General features: G+C 39.8%; 1 pseudogene; it reads left to right on the top strand.

The window, feature by feature from the left end:
• The first annotated feature begins 241 nt into the window (after nt 1-241).
• On the top strand, nt 242-6,273 carry LOC131959147 (potassium channel subfamily K member 13-like; annotated as a pseudogene).
• Nucleotides 6,274-6,733: the final 460 nt, after the last annotated feature.

The raw sequence follows: 6,733 nt of genomic DNA, 5'->3' as shown, positions 1-6,733 counted from the left end.
CAAAAACTCAAAATTTCGCTTGGGAACCTTTTTTTTTTTTATTCAGCACCCTTGAAATAAGTAAAGTAGGCTGGTTCCACTTTCACTTTTTGGACAGTTCTGTCTAGATTAAAACACCAGTCCAAGATTTACTCGTCTGGTGCTCTCTCATCTTGTTTCCCTCCGTGATGTGGTCTACGGACCGTGACGTCCTCAGAGGCTGCTGATGCTGTCTGTTCTGGTAACAGCAGCACGGACCAACATGGTGCATGGTGACACAGTCATCCGTAGCAAAGCGTACTGTAAGTAAAAGCTGTGCACTCTCCATAAAAAAGCTGACTTGCTAACTGGTAACATGCCAGAATATTAATATGTAGCTTGATTTCATATAAGCTAAACAGCTATCAGCGTATGTGTTTTGGTTTGCTGGTCTTTGTGAATTTATCACTTTATTCTTTTTTATTCTTGCATTAATTAACACAATGAATGGCAACTGTTTGCACGTTATCCACTCCTACCGTTGTATGTTCACATATAAACGACAGGATTTATGCCATTACTTGTAAAGCTAGTGGTTGACAAGCATTTTTATATTTAAAAAAATCAGGGATACAAATGTGCTATAAGGAACCAAAACCTGAATAATCCAAAGACTTAGCTGTTGTGCACTGAATTTACAACTAAGTTGCACTTAGGCTGCAATTTTTGTTTGACTGTACATCTGTATGTGTGAATTGAATGTGAATGAGACTAATTTAGGTGGAAAAAAACAACTTTTTTTTTACCAAAATATGTTCTATAGCTATGTACTTTCTATTTCATTCACCAGGCAACAGAAAAGCTTATTACTGAATGTTTAAATTTGTTTGATAACATAGGTAAGCTATCCAATTTATATTCCATGTCTATTTTTAACATATGAAAGGACCTACTGTGTCTACTTTGTATATGACACTTTTGAAATAAAATAAAAAACACACATCTATAATGATTTCCTGTTGTGTCTTACTTAATTTGGGGCATAACTTGCCATGAGTCTAAATATCACAGGATGTTTGTTCTATTTCACACAGTGGGTTGTTCATTTTGTGCTGGCTTTTTGTTGGACCTATTTCTTTTTAGCGCCCACTAGCCGGGGCTACATTCCTTACATTTCTCATGCAAAGCCTAACACCGATCCCCAGGTCTTGATGTTTTTTGTTTCATAGCAATAATTTACAGTTGAAACCAGAAGTTTTCATACACTATATAAAAAGACACATATGCTTTTTTTCTCACTGTCTGACATGAAATCAGACAATCACTTTTCCTGTTTTATTTCTATTTGCTAAATGCCAGAATAATGAGAGAAGGATTTTTTAGACAATTTTTTATTACTTTCTTCAAAGTCAGAAGTTTACATACACTAACATTATTATGCCTTGAAACTATTTGGGAAAGCCCAGATGATGATGTCATGTCTCTGGAAGCTTCTAAGGCACACCTGAAACACGCTGCTTCTTTGTGTAACATCGTGGGAAAGTCAAAAGAAATCAACCAAGATATCAGGAAGAGAATTGTGCAATTGTGTCTGCTTCATACTTGGGTATAATTATTAGAACAGATGAATGTGGAACCTCCAGGCATCTGGAAACATCACCCAAGCATGAACCAGACTTGTGCAATTGCACAATTATCTTCCTGATATCTTGGTTGATTTCTTTTGACTTTCCCACGATGATGCAAGACAAGTAGTTAAAATGAGCCTTGCCTTGAGAAAACTACAACTAGATTCTTTTAGCAATTTTTTCCTACCATGCAATTTTCCCTCATTATGCTCTTAGTAAAAACTGGAGAAAGAGGTTAAGGATAATAAATGACTGATTTTGTGGAAGCAGGTTTATATTTCCTGACACAGAAACATAATGCTAAAAGAAATAAATGGAACCGTTGACAGTTTATCTGTCTTCTCAGATAAGCAATTAGAAGAACATAAAGGTATACTGTAGTGGTAACGCTTTATATTAAGGTCCTTGTAATAACCATTAATTAACAAGTAATAAGGCCCTTGTAAGTCCTTACTAGATGCGTATTAACATTATTGTGTGTTTATAAGCTTATATAAGTGTTAATAATGGCATTACAAACACCCATGACCCACCCATTATGTCTTTGCCATGCCTTTATTCATCTTATTTTGTTTGCTTATTGATATTAAAATATACTTTATTGCTCATCTATTATAAGTTAACTATAAGTTAACTATGCTTTTTGCAACTACCGGATCTAAAGCGAGAACAATGCCTTATTACTTGTTAATTAATGGTTATTAAGGACCTTATTATAAAGCGTTACCAATGTTTTAGAGAAAATGCATGTATTTGGGAAGTACTGAGTATACAACAGGACAAATGAAACAATGAAACCCCATTTACTTCAGTTACTTACATTTTTTTGTCAAGAACTCAAGGTAACCGGGAGTGAGCTATTGACCTGAACACATAATAATCAGTATCTCTGAACCTGATTCAGGCAGCAGACACACACATTGACATGTTAAGACGAAGGGATAACAGGAGTGTTTGTGTATGTTTGTGGCTCATAAAAGGAGAGTAAAGATGGATTATTGAGCTGGCTATAACTATATATATATATATATATATATATATATATATATATATATATATATATATATATATATATAAATATATAATATAGCCATACACAGATCGTTAAAGACACCGTGGAAGGCACCCGCAGACCCAGAAGCAGCAGGTACCGGCACAGCTGTTGCTGTGCAAGTAGTGTTAATGGACTTGAATAAGACAGAACTGCATATATTAAGAAGATAAAGAGAGACAGGGAGAAGAGCAAACTGAACTATCAGTGTTTTCTCTTGTCATGTTTGCTGATAACTGATATCTTTCATCTTGATCCTGAACACAAAAAGAAGAAAATACATCTCCGGGTTTACAGTGACGATGAAGAAAGATTTCTCCTGCTGCTGTCCGTCTCCACGCTCATTGCTCTTTACATGCTGCCATATGTTCTTCCTTGGAGAGACCAGCGGAGCTAAAGGCGCACCAGCTCTGGGAAAGGACGCTAAGAGACTTCACTGATGAGCATAACATAAGTTGTGAAGACATTAAATCTTTGTTGCGCCACTACGAAGAGGCTCGCACCGCAGGGATCCGGACAGAGCGAGGCCTAACCCTAACCCTGTGGGACACCAGGCGCCTTCTACTTTGTGGGAACGGTAGTTTCAACCATTGGTGAACAACATTTGATGATTAGTCAACAAATCCCAACTATCACCAGCTGTAACCCCAGACCCCAGATCCCAGATTCCCAGATTGTTTCCCGAAACACACCATTGCTATTTTAGTTTCGTTTTTTTCCTTATTATGTGAATTTGTCAGTTTTCCAGTAACTTTTTTTTTTTTCATGATATTTTTTGGGGCATTTTGTAGCTCTTATTGACAGTAGAGATATTGAGAGTGAAAGGGGGAGACAGAGGGGAAGACGTGCAGGAAAGGGCTCCGAGCCGGATTCGAACCCGGGAACGCCCCAGAAACATTTTTTAAGTTTCAAGAAATTATGTAAAAAAAGCCCAGCAAAAGCTGTAAAATTCAGCAAAAGCTGTAATATTCAAGCCTTATTGTGGTAGATGGTGTTACACGCCGGTCTGTGACCCAGGAGGCCAGTGTTCGAGTTCCTTGTGACTTGGTTGACTGAATCAACTGCTGTAAATGTTATGCCACCCAAAACAACAGATGGTAACAGAAAAAAGGGGCCCATTTCCTGATACATAGAGGATCCCTTTACGACCAATCAATACCATGTCTGAACCTCAGTACAGAACATATGAAGCCGTATTGATTTGGAGAGGCTCAAGGCGTCTCAAACTCCCCTACAATGCATCAAAATCCATATTTCCTCTGAACCTTTAGAGGACAAACACGTCTCCTAGATAAATATGAGATAACAGGCCTCCGAGGATCCATTTACAGCCTTCCAGTTGGAATCACTATCTTTAAGCACTCTCTGTCACTGTGGAAACTGAGGGACAGACAACACGGAGTCCAGATCAATTTCCTTTCTACAGAAATGTATTTACTGACTGCATCATTTTATGATGCATCTACGGGATTTGTGACACAAAAAGGCCTTCCCACATCTGACTTTTATATTTTCCATGACAAAACATTTGACCTTTGCTGACTGCCTTCCTTCTTTCAGCACACCGCACACAGACACACTTGTACTTCCTATTTATAGGCTTGGCATGGACAGTAGCAAAGCGTGTGTGGCTGTCCTGGCTACCGGCTGATGTGGGTGTCGTAATATCTAAACCTCAGACTATGCAGTTTGAGTGTTTGAGCGGAGTCAGTGAACTCTTCAGTTTCCACACTCCTCCACCCTATTTCCTGTCTACACGGTCTTCCCTGCCAAACTCTCCAAAACCCTCCCAAAAAAGTCTGTAAAGCATTAGCAAAAGGCACCATATGCTCATCAAAGACACAAGTGTCTGCAGAAGTACAAAGATCTTAAGATGGCTGTAGGAAAAATCATAATTCATAGTCATTAGATCCATCCATTGTGCACACCCGGTCTGACACTGGGAAGTGAGTAAGTGTGTGTGGGTGGCTAGAGACAGAAGTTTAGTCCAAATGAGCTGGAGGTCGTGTTCCGGTAGACCGGATGGTATGAAGTTTGCAAAATAGATTGACATGTCAATTTTAATTATTGGCACTGTCTGGGATATCCTCCAGTGCTCCCAAACAAGCAATAACAAGTATGAGAGAGGGGGTGAAATGTCAGGAAGACTTGTTATAGCAGGATGTTAAAAACAGGAAGGGAAGTGACTTACATGACCAAGGAGATGAGCAACGACCACGGACATGAGTGATGATTATTTTTATTATTGCACAGGATATTATAGTAGACAGGAGTGTGTGTGTGTGTGTGTGTGTGTGTTAATGCTACAAGTAAGTAACTTTGATAACTGATTACTTACAACAGAGAACATTTTCATAGTGTCCTTTCAAGTGTTACTGGGGTAAAGGTCAAGACTTCATCAGCATCTAAAGTTTTCCGCCTCCCGGAAAAATTCTTGCTATATTTCATACAATCTGGTCATTAATCTGGTTCCAAAGAACAAACCCAAGGGAAGGAGGGAGGCCACAGCAGCCGCAGAAACACTTTGCTACCAGACGGAGGTAATTAACCCACATTGTAGTCTGCTGACGCAAAGTCATTAAAGGGATGTTTGTGTCTGGGTTAATTATAGATTTCTAGATTCCTAACATTACATAAATATGAACTACTACATGTGTTTTGCATTGTCAAAATAGTCATTTTAAAAAGTATAAAAACTTCTGATATCCTTTAAAAGGGCATTAAAAATAAGGTGACTATGGTCACTTGTCATACACATTTGTGGCAGCACTACGCGGTTACACTGATGTCATGATAGCGTTTGTAATCACAGACGTGACCTTTGACCCCAACTGTTTCTCTTAGGCTTCGGAGTGACAGCTCCATCCACTTTGACTGGGAAGGTCCTGCTGGTTTTCTACGGGTTGCTGGGCTGCCATACTCTTCTTCAACCTCTTCCTGGAGAGAGTCATAACATGCCTGAGCTTCGTGATATTCTGGTAGCACAGAAGGAGAGCGGGACATGGCGGACTGGAGGGCCGAGCCAGGGAAGGTAACAGAATGAAGAATGGAAACCCTCTGTCTATCAAGTCGCTGCCTGTCTCTATTCAGTCATGGAGGGCTGGACCTTCATGGAGTCCCCGTACTTCTGCTTCGTGGCGTTCAGCACAGTCGGCTTGAGGACACCTGGGCGTACCAGGTGGCACCAGGTCTCCTGATGCTCTTGGGAGTGTGCTGCACTTACTCCCTCTTTAGCGCCATCTCTGTGATCATCAAACAAGGACTGAACTGGATGCTGAGGACACTGGCGTGGATGTATAGCTGCATCCGCCATTATCGGCTGTTCAAACTCTGTTTTTCTGACTCTGAGACACCAAGATGTTTTTGTGAAGACAACACTTTGCACAGACAGCAGGTGCAGGCCTCTGCATTAGCATTGATACGCTAGTGGCTACTCTTGTAGCTGTAACAAGAAGTGCCGCTAGCATCTGTTAGTTTTCACCAAGTTAAATCCCTGTTTTAGGCCAAAAAATACAAGTTGGCTTTCTTGCAGTGTAGTTTAGTGACCAAATGTTGTTGTTAATGAGGTCTATCTGCTACGACTGAGCAACGAGATGTGATACGCACTGTTTACATTGTTCTACAGACTATGTTCAGATTAAAATCTATAAAATTGATTTTATTATATGGTATTTATTATACCAAATTTACAGCAACTTACAACAACTCCCAACTTATTCTGGAGACACTAACACAGCTTAGTCAAAAAACAGATTATGCTGCCATTCAGCAAGTAAGTGCCGATTCAGTGAAGCACTTCAAGACCAACAGTGCATTCAGAAGCTCCTTGGGTGGCTGCGTGCCCCGTGTTGGGAAGTAGATCAGACAGTTTGTTTATGAGCTTCAAGAAGATGTGCTGTATTTTATTGCTCGGATCTTTGTGTGTGGTATAAACATAACAACAGCACACTGATAGCGGTTTGAGATCAGGTGCAATGTGATGAAATCGAAGAGTAACTGGTGTAACCGCTTCATGATTTGGATCCTCTCCAGTCTTTTTCATAGGCCCATGCTACACTTTTCCAGTGAGTTATTTCAACAATGTGAGAAACAAACC

This window comes from Centropristis striata, chromosome 21, assembly GCF_030273125.1.
Source record: "Centropristis striata isolate RG_2023a ecotype Rhode Island chromosome 21, C.striata_1.0, whole genome shotgun sequence".
In the NCBI taxonomy this organism is placed as follows: domain Eukaryota; kingdom Metazoa; phylum Chordata; class Actinopteri; order Perciformes; family Serranidae; genus Centropristis; species Centropristis striata.
The sequence above is the reverse complement of the archived record's forward strand: the minus strand, read 5'-3'. Positions and strand labels throughout refer to the sequence as shown.